Source organism: Choloepus didactylus, chromosome 11 (genome assembly GCF_015220235.1).
Source record: "Choloepus didactylus isolate mChoDid1 chromosome 11, mChoDid1.pri, whole genome shotgun sequence".
Taxonomy (NCBI): Eukaryota; Metazoa; Chordata; class Mammalia; order Pilosa; family Megalonychidae; genus Choloepus; species Choloepus didactylus.
This window is the reverse complement of record NC_051317.1, coordinates 2,462,797-2,486,270: the sequence shown is the minus strand read 5'-3', so window position 1 is coordinate 2,486,270 and position 23,474 is coordinate 2,462,797. Positions and strand designations below refer to the sequence as shown.

At 42.7% G+C, this 23,474-nt stretch overlaps 2 protein-coding genes across 4 annotated transcripts in view; one reads left to right on the top strand and one right to left on the bottom strand.

The window, feature by feature from the left end:
* Positions 1-23,474, top strand: part of DOCK2 (dedicator of cytokinesis 2) — a 431,071-nt gene that overhangs the window by 260,886 nt on the left and 146,711 nt on the right. The gene's annotated exons all lie outside the window — the stretch shown is intronic.
* INSYN2B (inhibitory synaptic factor family member 2B) overlaps positions 1-23,474 on the bottom strand; it is a 106,910-nt gene that overhangs the window by 27,868 nt on the left and 55,568 nt on the right. The window contains exon 1 of one of the 3 annotated variants that reach the window (XM_037798798.1): positions 17,812-17,909. The exons of the other annotated variants lie outside the window; for them this stretch is intronic. The gene's annotated coding sequence lies outside the window, so the exon portion shown is untranslated. Of the gene's footprint in view, positions 1-17,811; positions 17,910-23,474 lie in introns of those variants that run through there. 3 annotated transcript variants of the gene reach the window in all.

Genomic DNA, 23,474 nt, shown 5'->3' with positions numbered 1-23,474 from the left:
CTGCCCTAGAAACAGTGAAGGATATGGTGCTCCCACAGTCACTCTGATCCACACCCTGGAATCTTAGGGCTCCAAGTAAGCCCAGTTTGAAAACCACTGAGACAAACCCCCTCATTTTACAGATGGGGAAACTGAGACTCAGCAGTTCTCCCCTACCTGTAAACTAAGCACAGTTCTCAAGAAGGACAGGGTCACCATATCCCATTGTATCCCAGCACCTAGCCCAGTTCCTGGCACAGCTGGAGCTCAGGGAACATTTGTTGAACTGTTCAGCTGACACACTGAGTTGACCACAGCAGTGGAACTAGATACCAAGTCCACGGCCTCCTGGGTCTCCAATGCAGCCGTGAGAATGGTGGAGGGACTGTGGCCCCCTCTGGTTCAGGTGTCTCATTTGGAACCAGACTTAGTGACCAAGACAAGCTTCCTGGTTCTGGTGGCCTCTCTCATGTGGACAGCCATGTCATTAATACTATTTTTTCTACCACTCCAGCCCTTTAAATGTTATTTGTCAATGAATCCAGGGAAGATATGATGACCTTCTCCCTGTATGTCTTCATTTTTCTTCTCTTTCTTCTCGTTCCTCTTTCTTTTTGAAAAACTGGAAAGTGATTGAGGCATGCAAATCAGCATTAAGAACAGTATAGCCAAGATAAAGAAAGCAATGAACCCACAGCCTAGCTTGAGACATAAAATGTTCCCAACCCAGCTGAAGCCTTCCTCCTCCGCTTTCCCTCTACCCTCTCCTTGTATTACCCCCTCAGCCTTCCTCCTTCCTTCTCCTCCTCTCTTCTGTTTCCTCCTGTACTTTGCTCCCTTCTTAGTTCTCTCTACCCTCTATTTCTCTCCCCTTGACTCTCTTCTCCCCCCACCTCTCTTCCTCCCTCTTTACTCCTCCTCTCCCCTTCCTCTTCCCCTTCTCCCCTGCAACTTTAATAACTGTTTGAGGGTTAGTGATGCATTCCTTTGGCTGTTCTGTGTCAATGGTGCAGACTTGGCATCTCTTGGAATTGCATCACCTGCAAACCATAGAGCAGCTGCCTTCCAGGACTCTTCTCCAGTCCACCCCCAACCCCACCCCCACCCCTACTCCCCACTCCCTCTGGCTAGAGGTTCTGGCTTCCCAGGGTGCTGCTTCTGAAAGGTCACCTCCAGCTTGCTCTCTCCAGGGGAAAGCTTTGCTACCATCAGATGCAATTGCTGGGCATTTCAGCCAGCTTCTCACACAGAAAAGAGCAATGGCCTATTATCTCTGCATTTCTCAGCATTTGACATTCTTTCTGGAAGGTTTTTCTGATATTTCTCCTGTGTTTCTATTTCACTACATCTTTGGGGACATTTTGTTTTAAAATCAGGTTTTAGTTTATGCTATTCAACATTAGAGAATTTGATTGACTACTCTTGGAGCCTGTCATCTGTGTAGCTGACCATTCAGACATAAAGAAGAATCTGAACCCTTTGGGGTCTATCAGCAGAGGAATAACTGTGTCAGGTGGAAGGGCAGGGATGAGTGGCCATGTCCTGATCCCCTTCACCATCAGCCCAAGTCCAAATGAGAAAACAGGAAGCCAGATAGCCAGTGACTTGCATTGCTATAGAAGGATGGAGTTGTCTCCGGCTAGTTCTAGGCCCTTTTTCATTGTTGAAGTGTCAATTCTTCCTGTTCCAATATAGGAGAGGGATCAGCTTTGGTGGAAGAAGGTGTGAAACTCCTTCCCCATCTCAGGACCACCTTCTTTGGTTTCATGGCACCTGGGAATTCCATTTCCCTCTTAATTAGTCTGAATTTATAGTTGGCAATCTCATCCTGTGGATTGTCTAAAACTATTATGAATAAAATTGGAAAGGTTTTCCTGTTCCTAAGAGAACTATGCTCCTGTGTGGACTGGTCAAACGTATTTGGTTTACTAAAACCTTAGTACTTACACTACAAATAAGAATTCCGCCAGCGACCCGTTGCTTTGCCTAGCCTGCTTAAGTTTGCAACATGATTTCAGATTTGCTGACTCATTTTGGTCTTACGACAAATTCTGCCAAGACAAGGCACTGTCATTCCCATTTTGCAAATGAGGAAACTGTGGTTGAGAGGGGGAAAGATTTGCCCACGATCAGAGTTGTCTGGCAGGGCCAAGAGGACCGGGAAGCTTTATGAGATCAGGGAAACTCCACGGGGGCTGGAGGAAGTCAAGAGCCCATCAGAGGCCCCTCGGCGGGGTGCCAGCAGAAGCAGCCACAGCATGGGCTTGGTGGACGACTGCAAACCCCACAGGCATGCACCCTGCACACCCATCAGGAAACAAATAGTCAGGCTCTGGCCTCTGCAGTGTCCCATCCACCACAGCACCGCAGAGCTCTGGCAGGCAGCTGCAATGAAGGCTTTCCCACTTCTGGATCCCTGCCGACACTGCAGAATTTTCACAAGGGGAAGGGAAGGGGGGAAGTTTATGGTCTGATCCAATCATAGGTGAACTGAGAACTCAGTGGCAGTGAGCAGTTCGCAGAAGCACAGGCCTTCAGTGCTATTAAAGAGCCCACCCTTCATTTCTGAGATGAGCAAATGGTGTGCCCAGCACTGGGCTGGGCACATAGTAGGTGCTCAGTAAGCACTGGCTGCCATCATCCTTATTTTTGCCATTATTATCATTATGTATTGAGCCCCAAGTCCCACAGGGCTAGGGAAAATTCCCAGGATTTGAGAATCCCTGTTGAGGGCTGTGGCAAATCTTAAGTAACATTAGGGGGCAAAAGTCATGACGAGGAAGCATAACATAAGGAGAAGATGCTATCAAGGTTCTCCTCTGATTTCGGTGCCGTCATTCTCAGCGAAGCCTGGTGTTTTCATAAGGACCAAGAACTCTCTGGCTTTTTGTCATTCATTTGCTCCTTTCTTTGGTTCTTTCTGATCCTTATATGGGGGTGGGAGGGGGTCCTTACTCTACTAGCCATTGACCTGCACTCACCTGAGTCCTCCCCCTGCCCCTGCATGGAGAGAAGCAGATGGCATTCATTTATTCCTTCTTGCTGGGACCAGGATCACATCCCCTGTAGCTCTCCCAGTGCCCCATGCTTTCTTCAGACTCCAGCCACTGGAGGTCCTGCCCTCCCTCCATATCCCAACTCTGGCTGCAGCCCCCAGTAATAAGAGGTGGCATTTTATGAACATCTCCTAGAATGAAAGACTTACTGCTTAACGAAACCTTTTCCTTTTAAAATTTATTCATATATTCACACCTAAACCTGCTGAATGTCCTATGGCAAGTCACTTAATTTCCATGAGCTCAGTTTCCACATTTAAAAATAAAAGCAATAATGTGTGGCTTAAATAATGAAGTATTGTGCCTGGTGCACAGTAGGTGTAGTAAGTGTTTTAGTTTCCTAGCTGCTAAAACAAATACCAGGCAAGGGGTTGGCTTAAACAATGGCAATTTATTGGCTCATAGTTTTGAGGCTAGGAGAGATCCAAAATCAGTGCATAATCAAGGCGATGCTTTCTCCCAAAAGACTATGCATTCTGGGGCTGGCTGCTGGCGATCCATGATCCTTGGCTTTTCTGTCACATGGCAATGAGCATGGAGTCCTCTCCTAGCTTCTCTGGGTTCCTTTGACTTCCGGCTTCTTCATTCTATGTATGTGAATTTCATTCTGCTCATAAACGACTCCAGTGGTAGGATTGACTCATCCTGATTCAGTTAATCTCATCAAAACGTCCTTTTTACAATGGGTTCACACCCACAGGAGTGGATTAAGAACATGTTTTTCTGGGGTACATAGCTCCAAGCCACCATCGTAAGCATCAGCCAGCCTGCCCTGGCCAGGGCACTGTCCCCTGATTTCCTCCCATAAACCCCTTATTTTGCCTGAACTGGTGTGTTTCTAACAATGGCACGGTCTCAAGCCAGGTGGTAATAGTGAAGATAGTGAGAATTGGATAAATTCAAAAAATATTTTGAGTAAACTTGGTAATAGATTATTATTGGTTATTTGGGTGGTGAGGAGGAAAAGATCTGGAGAGATGGAATTATTTTGATTTGAACTGACTTGACTTGGAAAGCAACATTTTTAGCCACCTGGACTGATAACTTCAAATAACATTTGCTGGGACCACTTGGAGGGATTTTCTGGACCACCTCAACCATAGGCCATTACGTAATCCCATCTTTCTTTCCTTACTGACATCATTTGGAAAGAAGGCATGCCCCCTCCCCTGTGTGGTGGCCGACTTGTAAGAGCCTATAGCTCTGGGGACTATGATGTCTTCTCACCCCCTCAAGTTTGGAACATGATTGGCATGTACCATACCACCTAAGGGGCCACCCTTCAGAAGAGAAGGGCCACCTAGATTCCCAGTCAATCAAACTGACTTGTTCTCCAACATTCTGTGCCAAATACCACAAAGGCCACAAGTACACATAAGGCTGCATCTTGACATCGAGGGATTATACCATCTATGGAGGCAAGCACTGCAAAAACACTGAAAAGACCAAAGAGCAGAATAATCAGTTAGTCCAGCCACAGCGTGAGCTTTCCCAAAAGGGGAGCTGGTTAAGCCACCTTGGCAGGTGATCTCACTTCCCTTCCCCCTACGTGGGACCCGACTCCCAGGAGTGTAAATCTCTCTGGCAATGCAGGATATGACTCCCGGGGATGAATCTGGACCTGGCATCATGGGATTGAGAACATCTTGACCAAAAGGGGGGTGCAAAATGAAATGAAGTGAAGCTTCGGTGGCTGAGAGATTTCAAATGGACTTGAGAGGTCACTCTGGTGGACATTCTCACGCACTATATAGATAACACTTTTTAGGTTCTAATGTATTGAAATAGCTAGAAGTAAATACCTGAAACTACCAAACTCCAACCCAGTAGCCTTGACTCTTGAAGACGATTGTATAACAATGTAGCTTACAAGGGGTGACAGTGTGATTGTGAAAACCCTGTGGCTCACACTCCCTTTATCCACTGTATGGATGGATGAGTAGAAAAATGGGGACAAAACCTAAATGAAAAATAGGATCGGATGGGGGGGGGTGATTTGGGTGTTCTTTTTTACTTTTATTTTTTATTCTTATCCTGGTTCTTTCTGGTATGAGGAAAATGCTCAAAAATGGACTGGGGTGATGAATGCGTAACTGTTCGATAGCACTGGGAACAGTTGATTGTGTACCATGGATGATTATATAGTATGTTAGTATATCTCAATAAAACTGGAAAGAAAGGCAGGGGAGGGAGCTGGTGAAATGCTAAGACCTCTTGTGGGAGCAAAAAGACTTGATACTAACTATCATTGAGCACTTCCTGTGGGCCAGGTCCTCTTTTAAATGCTGTGAATGCTATTTAATTTAATCCTCACAACAGCCCAAAGAGCCCTAATTTAGGAAATCAAGGCACAGAAACATCATGTGAAACATTGCCAAGGTCCCACAGCTAGTAAGCAGTACAGCAGGGACTTGAACCCAAGACTTGTCCTCCAGAGCGCATGCTTGAAGCTACTACATGATTCCGTAGCAAGAGGCCGGGGCCCACATAAGTCAGGTGGAGTGGCTCCCTGCAGGGGAAGAGCTTCAGCCTGGGTTAAGGAAAGTGGAGAATCCTGAGCCTCGACCGTCCTACTGGCTGCGGCCTGCCGAGGGTCCACGAGGCCCTTTGGGAAGCAGCATTCTGCATGTGGTGCTGAGTGTTTTGCAGAGTGGGGTGCCCTCCTCCTGCTCATGTAGTTCTTTCTCAAATCCCTCCTGAGCACCCTTGATGTGTAGGAGTTGGGGTGGGTACTGGGGATACAGCAGTGAGCTCAGATGTGTCCGCAGAGCTCTTGGGCTAGTGAGGAAGTCAGAAAATAAAAGGATAATGAAAATATAGTGTGATGAACACTCACCACGAGGAAGCCACGGTGCTTTAGGAATCCACAGCAGCAGTGCACAGCCCTGATACATTTTTGTGCTGATGTGAGTGTGAGGGGTGATGGAAAGGAAGGAAGGAGCATCTAGTGTGAGTGTGGAAGGTGAGTAGGAGTTGGTTGGGTGAAAGGTGTGGGAGTGGTGCAGGAGCAAATGAGGGAATGGGGAGGGGGAATTATTTCAGAAAACAGCATAAACAAAGGCCTCTGGGTCTAGAAATAAGAGAGAGCAGGGCTCTTTTGAGTAATTGCAAGTTCAGACTTGCTGGAGGCTAGAATGCAAGTAACTCTGGGGAGATGGAGGAAACTAGATTGTCTGTTTCTGTGTTTGCACTTACTCTGAGGGCAACGAGAAGCCTCCTGTGGGTTTTGTGGAGAGAGGTTAACTCGTTCTTTGGGGCAGCCTGCATCCTCTGCACTAGTCTTGGATTAAAGTGATATGCTGCCGGAGTCTCTGGCAAGAGGCCCGGTGGTCTACCCCCCACAAGAGGTGGTTTTGGCTCTGAGGAGGGTTTCCCCTCTGGATCTTGGCGGAAGTAATCCCCCCTCCTTTCTACATTGGGCTTGCCAAGTAGCTGAGATGTGTTTTATTTTCAAAGAGCTCTATGCTCTCTCTCTATCTAGATGTGTTAGAACACATCTCCAAGGTCAAATTTCTTGGCAGCTTCCCCTTAATGGGGGTGGGGAGGAGCTTATAGGAGTTGGGAGGGAAGGGGGGCTGCAGGCAGGGCTCTTGAGCCTTCAAGATGCTGGGTCATCAGGTTCCCATCAGCTAATCCTTGCTCACGCACATGAAGGCCTCCCAATTGATCCCCCACCCTGCCCGTGAGGGCCGCTCAATCAATTAAGAAGGCTCCCCATCATTTAAATGGGCAGTGACAGTCTGAGACTGATAAGTGGGTGGCCGCAGCTCACTGAACATTAACTGTATTAGCCAAGTCAGAATTCCCATCAGTAACACTTTATGGAGCTAATGTGTGGGCTTCTTAACACCCCAAATCACTCCTAAGAAGTCCCCATCCCTGTGTGGGAGTGCCTGCAGAGGAGGGCAGTCATCTTAGCGATTGCTCCTGAACAAAGGCTGTTCAGTATGAGGAAAGGAACTAAGGCCAAGGAGCTGGAGACCCAGGATTGAATTCCAGCTCTGCCACTTGCTAGCTGTGTGGCCTGGAGCAAGCAGTTAAACCTCTCTGATCCTCAGTTACATATTTGCAATGATAGTTATAACTCTCTCACCGAGTTGTAGTCAGAATCAAATGAGGTCATGTGGGGTGCTCAGTAAATAGGAGGTGCTATTACTTTTGCTATTGTAGGTTTAGTACGGGTGCGAACTCAGATGCCTTCAGGGTAACATAAGGGAAGCAGGCTAAGGGCAAGAATGGAAGAGAGACAAATGCAATAAAAGAGACATTTGCTATCAAGCTGCAGCCCTCATTGTTGAGCGAAATCCAGGTCTAGTATTATTAGATCCAATGATTTTTCAGAAGAAGACAGAATTTAGTGCTAAATATCCCAATTTTTAAATGTTGATAACTGCGTAAACATTTGGACTCACTCTGGAGAAATCAAACACATCTGAAAGCTACCCCTTTGCAACCTCTGGGTCCTACGTTCTGCAAGAACTGATTTAAAACTAGGTCCTAAATATAAATAGTTTTAGGCTGCCAGGCACAAAGCATGCTGGAAGATGACTCTGTGGCAGGTTGGAAGTAATTAAATGCCCCCACCCCTTCCAGGGTAATGTAACTCTCATCAGGCCCCGTGTATGGGCTTGTGTGACATAGAGAGGGGTGGGGTGGGGTGGGCGGGGATTGGAAACATTTTCTGTGTTCTGTGCTGTGGTAGCACATCCCCCAGTAGGGAGTCTGCAAAATGGCTGTGTCCACATCCAGGAGTTCCAAAAAAACCAGTTGTATTTTCCAAAGACTTGAGCAAAGTGAGAACATTTTGGGGCAACTGTAGCAGCCAGGAAGTTTTTACTTCCTGATGAGAGGATGTCCACAAATTCATTTGCAGAGTGAAACTAACTTCCTAAAACTCAATTCTCTTGAATCTGACTGTATGTAAAATGTTGGATGCCTTTGGAAAGCCTCAATTCCATTTTACCCGTAAGTGGTTTTTATCTTCTGCTATGTTTAATATCTGAGCAGGTGTTGGGTTGCTGGAAGTAGGTGGGGTACTAAAAGTAAATGAATATGAAGACATTTTTTCCTCACACTTGGAGTTACTAAACAGTCCTGATTTTGACCTTTTTGTTCATTCATTCATTCATTCATTCAGTTAACCCTGAGTGAGTGTCCACCATGCACCAGGCATTGATTGTGCAGGGGGCCTTGGATAGTCAGAAAGTGCTGAGATCCGATGCAGGCTTTTCTGCTTGCTACCAGGGCCTCAGTTTCCTCATGTGTAAAACAGTGATGAGAATTAGTGCTAACTCAAATGATTATTCAAAGGACCAGAGGAGGAAGCAGGTGAAAAGGACTTAGCACAGTACCTGGCACATGGCCAGCATTCAATAAATACTTGCCATCAAATGATCTTTCACTTCAATCATCACCACATGTCTAGGGTTGGTACTGTTTCCCAACTTCTAACATGAGCAAACCAGGTTTTAAAACAGTAATTAACTTGTCCAAAGTCACAAAGCTAGAAAGTGATGGTCCAATGTTTTTCTACCATATCATTGTGCCAGGGACAAACCATTCCTGGGCTCCTTCTTTACTTCTCTGAAAGAATCGGGAGACAATCCTGGGTGTACGTCCTGTAAAGACTACAGTACTGAGGAAGAAAGGCTGTCAGCCAACTCTCTCCTGCTGAAAATGTGCAGGAGGGCAATGTTGAGGATGCTGAGAAAGCAAATGGGGCTGACAGGGAAGTACTCTCATTCAATTAATATTTATTGAGTCCTTCTCTGAGCCAGGCACTGCTCCAAGTACAGGGGACACAGCAGTGGGGAGAGCAGACCACCTCGCCTCACCAAGCTTACTGTCTATCGCAGTCCTGCAGGTGGATAGGTGTCAAATGTGAATGTGGGATTTTAGAAGCCCGATCTAGGTGAAACAGGAGACGTGGCTGGAAATGCATTCCGGACCCACATCTGATGGTGTTTGGGTCACTAATAAAATTGTTTTTTTGGTTATTAATAGGTAAGTTAATTATATGCTTGGTTTGGATTCATTCTTAGGGCTTCTGGAAATAAAGCAAGGTGCCCGGGTCATATTGGCAAGCCATGACCTTAGGAGAAGAGCCTGCTTTCCTCTGGAGGCAGTAGCAATGCATTTCCAGAAGGGAGCTCATGGGAAGATTCTCTTTGGCCAGTTCCACCTTTCTATTTCCTCTGTTTAGACCAAGGGCTTGATAACTGGGCTTGTGCAGGGAGGGAGCTGGAGTCTGTGGCTTGTTTGCTTGGAACATTTTAGAAAGTCAAAGTAGTTAATGATAATGGTAAACACCACTTACTGAAGACTATTTTCCAGACGTTGTAGTGAATGCTTTAGATTCATTATCTAATTTAATCCTCACAAACAACCCAGTAAAACTGGAAGTGCAATTATCCCTATTTTATAGATGAGCAAATTAAGGCTGAGAGGGGTCAAATTCTTGCACAAGGCCACACAGCTGGAAAGTGGCAAAGGGAGACCTGAACCAAGTCTGACTTTCTCTAGAAGAGTGGTTCTCAACCAGGGGTGATTTTGCTCCACAGGGATCATTAGGCAATGTCTGGAGTCATTTTTGGTCATCACAACTGGGAGGCAGGTGCTACTGGCATCTAGTGGGTAGAGGCTAGGGATGCTGCTCAACATCCCATAGTGCCCAGGACAGTGCCTACAATGAAGAACTGTCCACCCCAAAATGTCAATAGACCTGTGGTTGAGAAACTTCACCCTAGATTCCTCAAGGCGTCTCATTGCCCTGCCCCCATCACTAAACATCTCTTGTGCAGGTACTTCTTACTGAATCATTTTGCATTTCATTAAATATTCTCCATCTATGTTGAATTGTGTTTACATTGTTGCTTGTTCTGTCTTCATCTAAGAACCTGTGCTGGAATGTTTTGGATCAAGCCATTCCCAGGAAAAGCTTTTAATAAACAGTGGAACAAGAGAAACCCCAGTTGGTTCTCAGTCCCATTTCGGCTAAGGTTAAGTTCACTAAAGCCAGGAAGGAACTCATTAGAAGCTTATAGGCTGCAGGACGAATGTTAACAGCTTCACTTTTAATTTAAGCCAGGCTTTATTTTTATAGCTGTTCCTTTGGTAGCAACTAGATTTATTAGGGCATTTTTAACAGCTGAGGAAAATCGATAAAGTACATAAGCACATGTGATTCTTATACTATTTGCAAATATAATTTTGAGTCTTGCACCTATAAGCATACCTATATATGCTCTAAGAGCATGTTTCCCTCTGCTCCATGTTTTTAAACTGATCCCCCAGCTCAGGGCATTTGTTCCTCTGAATGTGGTTCCCAAGTTATGAGATGGGCCAAGGTTGAAATAAATAGAGAAAAGAATACAAATGGATTCCATCCTCTAGGAGGAAAAATTTCCTAAAGCATATGGATCCTGGATGGTGCTTCTGCATTACCCTAAGGACAAGCAACTTATTGCAAGATGGAATCATGACCAGCGTTACCAAGCTAATGCTATGATGAACTGTGTTTGTATTTGACCCTCATTTTACAGTTTTCGTTATTTTTTTTAAGTTTCAACATCATTATTGCATTTCACTTTGAAAACCACCCTCAGGCATTATCCCATTTTGTCGATGAAAAAAGGGATTCAGAAAAATTAAGAACCTTGTCCAAGGTCCCAGAACTTGGCTCTAGCACAGAGAGCCACTGTCTTGTGCTAATTCTGTCATGTCCGGCAGCCTCTGGGATGAATGTGAACTAGGCCGAGCCAGTCAGTCTGCCTTCAGTGGCTGCTGCTGATGTGCAGAGTCTGGGGATACGCTCCTCACCTTTTCTTGTCTGCATTTCCAAATTCCTCTTTCTTCATCTATCAGGACTCAGGCTTGACGTGCTGCCCAATATGGTAGTAGCCACTAGCCACACGAGGCTATTTGAAGTTAAATTTAAATTAGTGGAAATTAAATAGAATTTTAAATTTTAGCTCCTGTGATGGTTTGGAGGCTGTATGTACCCCCAGAAAAGATCATGTTCTTTTAATCCATTCCTGTGGGTGTAGACCTGTTGTGGGTAGGACCCTTCAATTAGGTTATTTCAGTTGAGATGTGAACCACCTCATTCAGGGTGGGTCTTAATCCTCTTACTGGACTCCTTTATAAGAGGATAAAAGACAAAAAAAAAAAAAAAAAAAAAAAAAAAAAGGCCCAGAGAGGTTTAGAGAAAAAGGTCCCAGAGAAGCTGAGAGAGGATATACAAAAAACAGAGGAAGCCACTGAAGCCAGAAGCTGAAAACAATGAAACGCAGGAGAGAAGGACCAGCAGACACTGGCCATGTGTCAGAGGTGTCCCAGATGCCAGCAGCCTTTCTTCAGAGTCCAGGTTGATGCCTTGAGTTGGATATGTTCACGGCCTAAGAACTTTAAATTGTAAGTTAATAAACCCCCATTGTCAAAGCCAACCCATTTCTGGTATATTGCATTTCATCAGCTTTAGCAAACCAAAAACAGCTCCTCAGTCATATTAGCCACATTTCAAGTGCTAATCACTACATGATGCTAGGGAGGCTACCATATTGGAAAACACAGAACATCTTTCTCTATTGAAAGCTCAGGATCAGAGTGATTAAATTAAGGAGATAAAACCAGTAGGATTGTCAGTATTTCAGAAAGCTGCTACTAAATTTGCAAAGACTTTTAAAAATATCTAAATTTTTATATTTAAGGAAGAAAGTCTAAATATTTGCTATGGACCCACCATAGGTCAGGCATCAGACAGGGGATATTTTCCTTGTGCTAATCTTTATGACTATCCTGCAGGGTGGGTATTGATATCCCAGTTGTTTGGATGAAGAAACTGAAGTTTAGTTACTTGACCAACATATACATCTTCTAAGTACCAAAGCAAGGACTGAAACCCAAATCTGCTCTCCAAGCCCATACATCTACTTTGCTCTGTACCGTAAGTCCTCAATAAAAATAAGAACTTTAGTTCTGTCCCAAAGTCAATGTCACTTTGAATAAGACACACTCCAGGACCAACACAGGGATTATTATCATCAAGATTTGGAGCTTCTGGGATAGTCTGAGTGGAGAGGCAATAGAAGAGTCTCCCAAGACATACTTTGTGCTAAATATCATGGAATTCTTTCCGTTCGCCTGCTCTTCTCACCCTTTTCCTTTCCAGTCACACAATTGGCCCTTGTACAGCTTGCGCCACTAAATGCCTCTCAACTTCTGCCCCAGCATCGTTTTTATCACTCCGCCTGCCACCAGGGTGCCTTTCTCACAGCAGTTGAAACAGGTTTACCCAGAAATAGCGGTGATGACACTTAATGTTTACTCTTAATGATACCAAATCCAGGCTTGTTTCCATGTCTGTGGCCTGGTGTTAGCTGAGCCATATGCTCTCATGACACGTTTCTTGCCCAGATGGCTTCTGCAGCTCTAGATGATTAAAATCACAAATCCAGTTCCCAAGCCTGTCCATTTACAAGAAAGAGGGGAGTCACCGTACAGGCATTTAAGGGTTAGAAGTGGCCATCTGAGAGAGGCAGGGCATTTTCCCAAGCAAGTCACTGCATGGAATGTGTGAAGAAAATTTCTTCTGAGCCCTGAAATTACAGAGGCAAGGTCAGTACAAAGTCATTTAAAATTGCATCTGAAGACAGTTCGATTGCAAAGGACCTACCCCTCACTGCTGATTTATTGCTTACTCTTTTAACTTTTTGAATAAGATCAGCAGATTGATTGTGCTGCCTGGAGTTGGAGATGTGCTTACTGTTTCTCAGGCCTGATTCATAAAACATTGCTGGCCTGTTTTGAGCATCACTCCCTGCTTTGCCCAGGGAGCTCCTCTGAGTTTTATATCACTAAATGTTCAGCACTGAGTGAAGACAATATGTCACGTTCACAGCAGGTGACCCAGAAGGTGGCAAGTCCCCAAAATGAACCATCACTCCTCTAGCAGAAAGACTGAGGGGAGCAAACTGGTAATTTCAAGTGGACTCCTGGAGGAATTTGGACTGGTAGCCAAGACCTTTTCAAGTCACAGCTTTTCAGAGGACATGTTGGTTGCCTTCTCTAAATCTAGTGAAGTCACCAAATCCAGTCTCTCTGGACTAGTATAGGTCCTCTCTAGCTTCCAGTGGATTTATCCTACAGGGTGGGTTAGCCATCTGCCCCCATCTGGGCACTGTCCTCGGAAAAGCAGAATTTCTGAGCTCTTCATATGTTTGGGGATATGAGTCATCTGGAGGTGAGAGTGACAAGCAAAGGCCTCCAGGAAAATATTTCTACCTTCTATTGATGCTGTGGTTCCGGCTGCTAAATGGCAATGATTTCATTTCTTCTCTGGGTTTATTCCTTCATTATTGTTTTTATTTCATTTTATTTTCCATGAACAAAATGGCCCTGAGTCGGCTAATTTACTAGAAAGGTGATTAGAGAAGAAAGATTATTATTAATTTAAAAGTTTCATGCCTCTTTGGAATTTAGGATCCTTATTAAGGCTATGTTGTATTCTACATGTCCATGGATCTTGTACAAACTGCTGTTTATCAGAGAACCTTCTCTTCACTTCTCTTTTCATGTTGTGATGTCTGCAAGACATCCAGGCCATTGGAGTTATCAGAACCAAATACTGTTCCCACTATACTTAGCTGTATGTAAAATTGCCCTCCAAGTCCAGACTAGGGGGTGTTTAATGTGGCCAGTGACATTTTTCCAAGTCTGTTTATTACCTGCTGGTGAGAGTTCCTCTGAGACAATTTGAAATGAAACTTTAGGAGTAATTATGCTTTATGAGGACATAATGCCCTTCAGGCTTAATTTCATACCACGTTAAATCAATGTTCATATTCAATACGTTTCTGCATGTGTTCAAGTTAAAGGTCACAATATTAAACTTTCCTAAAATTACCTAAGAAGTTGGTGCTACACAAATGACAAAAATTGACTTCAAACCCTTTGCCTGATTGTGCAAAATCAGAAAAAGATAGATGGTGTTTGGGGCCACCAACTCATATCAGCAGATGCAGTGGAAGCCTGAACGCCAGGAAAGAAAAACGAGGATGTTTTCTAATCAGATATTGGGGGGAAATAATGCCCCATCATCTTCACTATGGAAGCCCCCCAGGGCTACTAAAGTTGGCTTTCATTCACATGTTTTCTGGGTTGAACTTGGTGTCTCCTCTGGTATGGTGTTATTATTCAAGATCTCTGAGACTAGAGGACATTGGATAACTGGCTACCCATGCACATCGGGCAGTAGAACAACCAAAGCACCTTGCTCTCTTAGAAAATAGCATCCACCTAAAGACTCTTAATGATGTGAGGGACTCGGGGTATGGGAAGAGGAAAGTGATTACTTCTCTTCTGCTTCAGTGCCCTTTTTTTCCCCAGCTATGGGATAGACCATTATTTATTTATGCCTTCCTTGGCCATTATTTATTTTTGCCTTCCATGGCTAGAGGGTGGCTCTAAAGTGCATGTCCTTTCTTTTGGTTATCTGTTGGCTTTCAGGATTTTTGCTCTACTTATAAAGGGGTATAAGTAGCCTTAGCCACACCCAAATTCATCTTTTGAGGGGTGTGTGTGTCTGTGTGTGTGTGTGTGTGTGTGTGTTTTCTTATGATCTTATTGAGACATCAACATTCTCCTCTACCTTTATAACTACTGAAATACATAACTACCTCTGTCCACTTAAACCCAGTGCATCATAAAACAGAATTCTATGTGGGACTGTGCATAGTGGTGGCAGTGCTGTGTGTGTGTGTGAGTGTACATGAACATTCATTCTCACTGGATTGCACTCATGACATATGAGGGAGATAGGAAAATAGAAGCATGGAGCAGTGCTATTTATTGCCCAGTGCCACTTAGTTTACAATAAAGAAAGGACTGAAAGTAGCAGCAGAAGCAGCAATAAAACCAGAGTGTTGAGATTTTTTTCAGGAGATGCTCTCCCCCCTCCCCTCCCCGCCCCACCACCTTTCAGTCAACTCATTTGAATAGATTACTTAATTAGCATTTATTGTTTTTAAAATTCCTTTTCTAGAGATAACATTTTAGGGCCTGCAGTTTTGAGGAAAGACAATTTAATGGGTGATAATCTTGTATAGAATTTTCAAATTGATTTCTTGGTAGTAAATTGTTCTTCAATTGTGATGCCTTCTCAACTCTCATTCTAAAAGCATGCCTAACAGTTAAAATATTGTCTCAGGTTTCCTGCCATTTGAAACAGTTCATAACTTCAGGCACAGACATTTAAAGGACAACTATACTTTTACTATTTCATTAATGTGCTAGGAGAGTCAGAATGTACTGTTGAAGTTTATAGAGCTTTGCAGTTCCTGATGGAAACTATTTGGCTCTGCTCATCCCAAGAGTAGAGACAACGTTTTTCTTTGTACATAAAGTTGTTTCATTTAAATTCCACTCTGCCCAAGACTTATTTATCAGGCTGATATATGACTTGAGCTTATGTAGAGCCTCACTATAACCTGTTTACAATCCCCCTGCCCTCCTTTTCTCCCAACAACACCCTGGGAATAGAGCAAGCTCATTGCCAAGGGAATCCACTCACAGTAGGATAGTGTTTGTTTCTATTTTCAGTTGGCATCTGCAACTCTTAAGAAGATGGTACTTGAATGTATTCCTCTAAAGGAGCTCTTAAAGTTGAAATAAAACAAAAGCAAAAATAAGCAAGCATCCTTAAATTCCCTGAGATATTTGTGATGGGTTTTATGCATTTGGCTTTCTGGGAGTGAATAGCTTATGAATAGAGATATTCCAAACATTGTTATTGAATTCAGTGGGGACGGTATGGTCTTATCGCGGCCTCTGCCTGGACATTTTCTAATCAAATTAGTTCTAAGAAATGATCTCTCATTTTGTTAGTAAAGGAGTAGAGGCTTAGATATTATAATAATAATCACAATGTCAATCACATTTATTAAGAACTTTTTGTGTACTGATCAAGATGTTTTGAGGAAATTATCTCTTTATTCCTCAATTCTGGCTGCCGTGCTGATATAGCAGATAGGATCATATCCATTTCTACAGACAAAGACATGGGCTCAGAAAAGTCAAGTGTCTTGATCCATATCACACAACAGGTTGGTGGTTAACTTCGATCTACACCCTAGGTTTACTGAGGATGTCCTTTCAAATGAAGCTCTTGAATGAAGAAACAAAATGTGTGTCCTTCTTCCTGAGGAGCTTCATGGTATGAATGTTTTACATCCTGAAGAAGTGAGGATGAAGAACCCCTTGAAACAAGCCTTGGCTCCAATCAAACTCATTTATTCTCTTTGGCATACCTCACCCGAACCCCCGAGATTTATTGATTTCCAGCTCGATTCTTGCTTCACGCTATGTCCTCAGGCACCAAGTAACCTTACCCCCTCCTTTCAGAATCTCATAACCCAAATCAATGGCTTTCTCTCCCTAAATCTCTCTTAAATTAATCTCATTGATTCCTTCATTCAGAAGAGAAAACAACATTGAGTGCCGACTCTGAGCCAAGAACTTCTCTTGGGATACATCAGTGAACAAGATAGACAAAGTTCCCTAACTTATGGAGCTTAGACTCTTGGGTGGAGGGATCATTAGAAAACGCTAAAATGGGATTCAAAACTTCAACACTTAATCAGAATTTCAAAACTGGCAGATATGGCAAATGGATATATTTCATTTTGCCTGTACAGTGTCTTAAAAGTTGGATTCCTTGATAACATTTTTAAAATCAAGAGATTCCACCTAGAAAACCACTGAGATCTCTTGGCATATCAGTGGTGACCTGGGCGTGCATCTCCGTAAGGTACCAGTCCACTGATACGAGCAGTTCTGGGCCCTTCCAATGGAGTGGGGCCTCTCAGCCACTACTGCCTCAGGTCTCTTCACTGTTCCACTCATTTACATGATCTGTTGGTCCCTGTAGACACCTAAGTATTTGCACCCCCCAGAGTAAATGATCTACAAAATCTCGTCGGGCCCCAACCTGGCTGTGGTCATCTGTCTTCCCACAACACCTCTGTAGCCTCTCCTTGTAGGGGAGACTAGTGCTAGACCTTCACTAGTGCTTGCAGCCAGAGAATCTGGGTAGCCCTGGAGGAAGCTGGCTCATCACTGGGCAAACTCCCAGCAGATTCAAAATCCTGGAGAACAGCCAGCTGTGCTTACCCTGGTGCCATTTATTATCCATTTCAGTCCTCAAAGCTGAGGCCTCTTGGCTGCAAATTTTCAAGGGCTTTAGTGCAAGTTAGTAAAACCAACCCAATTTAGAAAATTAGAAATTTATCTCTGGCAGGAGCCAAATCAACCAGAAGTGAATCAGGAGAGAACTGTTGAGCAAAAGCAAATAAAGGCTGCATAATATTTGGGGGAAAAGTGATGCTGATTATTAATATGCATGAAGCATATTTTTGGTACTTTGAAAATCTTTTCCCAAAATCACCATGAGAAATAAACAATGACAGCTAATATTAACTGCAAGACTCTTGTGTGTCATCTATCTCATTTAATTTAACCTCCTTTCCCATTTTACAGATGGGAAACTGAGGCTCAAGGAGATTTAAGTTGCTTTTCCAAGGTCATATAATTAATATATTCAATCTCTCATTCTGTAGTGAACAGGAAATGTTTTAATGATTTTGAGTCATTTCTCAGTTTGCCTGAACACATGCAGAGACGATTCAGGGGACTGACACACGTGCACACACACATGCACACACTTGCACACACATGTCCACATATGCCTGCACACACACACACACACACACCCACGCCTTACCTTGATCTGTTCTCAACGTTTACAGGAAATTCTCATCATGCTCAATTCAGCCAAGTTAAACTATCAAAGGCCAATGAGCCAAGTATTTTATTGAAGAGTCCACATATGGAACTAGATGATACACCAAAAGCAAGCTGGTAAATAAGTACAAGAAATGCAGGTGATTCAGGACTTGATCCCTGTAGTAAATGTGATTAAAGAATATAATTTGGTTTATAAAAGCAATCTCTCAGGGCCAATCCTATCTCTTAAAAAATGTTATACTGAATTCTGTAAGATTTTAAGAAATATGTTATATTAGACCAGAGATATCTAAAAACCTCCCTCATTTTCCCTTTTTCCATTTTACCATGTTTATAGTCAACTATAATATGGGAAACTAAGAGAGCTGCCCAGCCAGTTAGTGAGAATTCAAACTGGATTTGAGGTCTTTCGACCCTTGTTTTTTCTCTGACAGGCTGAAGCAGTTTTTCTCAACTGAAAACAGATGTAATCACAGTTTCTACCTTGTATATTCTGAAGATTACATGACTTCATATATGCTAAATTCTTAGACAGGTTCACAAAGAACCCATTCTAAACAAGCTGACGGTTGCCTAGATGTGGGATAAAATAATTTTAGGTTGGTTTGTCAAAAGAGGAGCCTGTTATTTATGCCCCACGTCTGCACACGCATGGACTGAAGGAGCCAGCCACCCTGCCAGGGGCTCTTTTATCAGTGTCTTTTCAGTCACACTGTGCTCCTGGCCTTCCCAGTTATCCTTGTTCTGGAACTGATGGAACCTTGCTGTGGGGACCCAGGAACTCACAATGGTGAGAAGCAGCCCAGTGCAGTGGTAAAGAGCAGACTGCAGAGCCTCAGTTTGAACCATGGCTCTGCCACACACTAGCCATTAGCCAACCTTTCTGTGCCTCAGTTCCCTCATCTACAAAATGGGAATTATGACAGTACCACTCTCATAGGATTGTTAGAGGATGCAGTGGGTTAATACATTTAAAATAGTGGCTGACACATGGTGAGGGTTAGGTTGGAGTTGTTAAACACTTTTTCAAAGTGGAGGATATTGCTTTTAATAACAACTAGTATTTTGGGCCCTTTTATGTGCCAGGCACCTGTCCAAGAATTTAGCATATATGAAGTCATGTAATCTTCAGAATATACAAGGTAGAAACTGTGATTACATCTATTTTCAGTTGAGAAAAAATGAGGCTCAGAAATGTTAAGTAAGATACCTCAGGCCACACCCAGCTACAAAGTAAAGGGTCCCAGGTTTGAAAGCAAGCAATATAGTCTCTGCAAACATTCTCTTAACCCCTTTGTTGAAAAGAGACAGATGACCTTTGCTCTTACTCTTTTGAATCCATGATCGGAGCCATTCATTGCAAACATTCTGGATCTCTGTGTGTCTGGGACAGAAGATGGGCACATGTATTGCTTCTTTATTGCCCTCAGCTTAAAGGCCATGGGGTTGACATACAATCAAGCCATCAAATGACAGCTTTTCCTTGGAAAAGAGACTTAGCCTTTCTAGTGAAGGAAAAAAACAAACAAACAAAAAAAACACAGCCACTAAGCTTGGCTAGGGATTCCAGGTTCTTCTTGCCACTTTGTTTTCAATTGCCCTCACCAGTGTTGGCTGCCCAACTAGATTATGAGCTCTTGTTAGACGAGGCCACGTTTATACAACTGCTCATCTCCCACGATGTCTGTGAGTGTTGGGGCACACAAAGTGTTCATAAACACCAGTTAATGGATTGATTCCACTTGTTTTGTACCCTGACACCCATGGTCCTTGTTGCTTAGAGACTTTTCCAGTATCCAAGTGGGACTCCTGGAGTTTCCTTTCACTCAGAGTTAGAGCTCTAGTGCTCTAATTCCAATGAATATCAGTGGTGCAGACCACTTGTTGACAATGAAACTGTTGTATTTCTCTCTTATGTCTGCACAGGAAGTTTTTATTGAGGTGAGGCTTTGCTTGTAATCTTTTATTTCCAAACAAGAGACTTATAGGATAAAATGAAAAATTGAACATTGTTTTGGAAGGCTATTTAACAGATTGTCATTTTTTAATGTTTGCAAAATGTTAGAACATCCTGGAGGAACCAAATATGCATCAAAAGAAAAGTGGAACACAGAATGTGTCCAAACGGTAGGTCCAATGGAGGGAAATAATTAAAGATGACAGAAGCCATAATGCCTCAGTGAGAAAGACCCTTTATCTGTCCACATCACATAGAAAATGATGACTCTGCAGTGGAGATATCACAGTGGTAATTGAGGAGGAGTTATTGCTGGCCTTTCCCTTCCACTGTGCTTCATTCTGGAAACTGCAGTGGAGTGTTAAATAAAGAATGGTGTTACATTCCAGGGGGGAGGGACTTACAAACTATCACAACTAGGATTGAAAGGAAGAGTGAACTAGTGCGTGCTCTCTATTAAAGCATTCTGCCTTTCAATAAGGAAAGGTTTTTAGCTAGGATCTGAGGATTAGCATAAGCTTTTGATATTCTATGCTTAGTTTTTGGGAAAAAAGTCAAACCTTAGTAGAATTCAAAAGCTTGAAAATATCCCATTCAATTGCTTTGGAAATACCCCCATTCCATTGCTTCAGACAGAAATTTGTCACAATCTACTGAAATAAAAATTTTAAAAAATAGCTGGCATGCTCCATGTCTAGGATGGCCAAGCATTCTGGTTTGCTCAGGATAGTCTCGGTTTATGCCTGTTGTCCTGACATAATTATTAATATCTCTCAAAAAATTTCTAGTTTGCATGATAAACAACACTCTGCCTCTATCCCAGTGACTCCTCTGCTCAGTATGTACCCTAGAAAAGCTCCCACACATGTGCCCAGGGAGGCATATACAAGAAGGTTATTGCAGCACTGTTTATAATATCACAAAATTGAAAACTTCGGAAATGCTCACTGAGAGGAGAATGGCCAAAAGCACTGCAGAGTGTTCATCTTAAGTATCTCACATTTAAAAGAATGTGATAAACCTATGTGTACCACAATGGATAAATCGCCAAGATATGTGTCGAAGGAAAAGAAACTATTTCCAGAATGATATTGTCCAATGTGATAACGGTGAGTTTACTTTACGAAGCACAAACTAATTCAAAATGTATTTTGGGGGCCACCTAGACAAGTATGTAAAGACAGAAAAATGAAAGGACACTCACCAAACCAAACTGATAACAGGGTTTACCCTGAAGACAAGTGATGGGCTGGGATTTGATATGGTGATTAAGAGGGACCTTGTAATATCTCAGCTTTTCCACAAGGACACTATAATCTCATATTGCTATGAAATTGATAATTTATTTAAAATATAATTTAAAATATATGACCATGGCCCAGAGGCGATGTTGCTCAAGTCATTGTTTTGAAACGAGGCATCTGAGGCCCAGAGAAGCCCCATGAATTTTTCTGGGTCATATCATCAATACGGAGTAGATCTAGGGCCCAAATGAGTCCCTGGACATCCAGTTTCTTATACTCCAACTAGATGATGCTTTTCTCCAAGGTTTATGGAGATTTATTAAATTGACTTAACTCCTTGGAAATGAATGGCTGGACACAATCTTAGCTGTGCCTATCAAATTTTACTTCTAAACCCCAATCTAAAAAGTAATGTTCAGACCTGCTGAGCCCATCAAGTATAACCCAAACTGGCAGCCACCTGAGTTACTCTCTGCAATCTGCTGTCTGGTTTTGTTTTGGCCCTGATTCTCCAGCATATGGTAACACTGTGGACATTAAAGTGGTCAGTAGTGGTTTGAAAAAGTCGTGGGTGTATGGTGAGTAAGATTTTCCTGATGTATTTTTATTATAGATATCTTGGGTTCAACTCCCTGGGTTTGGCTCCTTATCTCCCCAGGTAAGCAGTGTGCTCCTGGCCTTATTTCCCGGTGATTCTTTCAGCCCCAGCAAACCTGGGAATTTGTAATCAACTGAAAGCAGCTAAAACCGTCTTCTTCCCTGGGGTGCTAGCATGTTAACAGAGATCAGGACCTGAAGTTAAATTTGATGATGCTTTAAAGGTGGAAGTTTAGACATGAACCAGCACATTCATAGTAGTACAAAGAATTAGTGGAAAGGATTTTATTGAACTTTTTTTAACCTTTCTAATTTTTCCAAAATTACACCAAAACGACTACACTTTCTGTTCATTACTAATGCATATCCTAGTGACAGTTGTCATCAATGCTGTCGAATTTTGAACCCAGTGCATTACATGACATATGTCATTTACTCCTCGACTTTGAGATAAGGACTATTTCTATATTCACTGAATAAAGCAGCTCAGAATGGTTTCGAGAGATGTCGCAAGTCGGGCAGGGTCACACGGTAGCAAACAGACCTGGGTTCGAACCCCGCAGTCCCTCAGCTCTTAACCACGATGCCGTATTGCCTGCACCATAATAATGATTATGCAGTTATTATGACAGTACAAAATATAATATAATACAATAAAAATATTATTATATAAGACATAATTATATGCAATTAGCTGAGTGGGTACTTATTTGCATACTTTTGATTTAAGAAATTCCAAGTGGGGGTGGGAGGAACCTTTCTCAGACTTGTTAGTACAATTCCAGAAATGGAATGGGTTTGAGCAAAGTTAACCAGTTGTTTTTTTCCCTTTCCTTCTTGGCTCAACAGTTTGCTGGTTGGCACTCATATTGGGGAGATAAATGCTTCCTCAAAACTAACCCTTCATAACGCTCAGAATCTCACACATCATTCACTGAGTAATTGTCAGGGTGGTAAGAGGGCATGGCTGTAACTCAGTTGAAGAATTCTACTGATGTCATTAAAGGTGATAGCCCAGCCCCAGTGGCAGGTGATGGACAGTGTAACCCTTGAGAGCACACCAGCTCTGTGCTCATTCTTGTTTCCGAAGATTTAATTTATGGGCTGGGACTTGGCCCTTCTTTTGGACTTACAGGAAAGCCTGAGAGCTGAATGGCTGTGCTTCACATGATCTATGTGGAAGGCTCGTCTCCTCTTTCTGACCTCCACCCAAGGACACCTGGAGTTTCCCTGAGCCTAGAAGTGGAAGGTTGTTTTCCTAGATATTGGCAGCTCCTCTTATCAAAATACGTAGTTAAACAGGTTGCTAGATCAATTAGGAATCATTTTGTTAGGTCTTCACTCAGTCCATAGAGACACTTTCTCAATTACCTTTGCCAAGTATACTATTTATCCATCTTGGTTACTTATTTTGCAATTCCTTCTACAAATGTTAAAAAAAGAAGAGAGTCCCAATGTCAGGATCTTACTTCCATAAAGTAAAAACTTTTGGGACCCTGGTCAATAGCAGTAGATGGAATGAAAATCTAGAAAAGTGTCTGGAATGGAGAAAGCACTCAAGAAATCATGTTTGTGATTTGAACTAAACCCATATTGCTCTTCATGTAAAATTTTGGATTATGACATTCAAGATTATAATTTCCTAAAGAGAAACATGCATAATGTTTATTTTTCTTTATTCATATGCTTTTGTATGAATTAGCATACAAAACTTCATGTAAAGTTTTAGCATAAAGCATAAAGTTTGACAGGCTGAAGTATTTGAGAGGCAATCCACAAAAGTCAGTGAGTGTGGATTTTTGAGTAGTACAGGCTGTCATGATGTATTTTTCAAGATGTGAA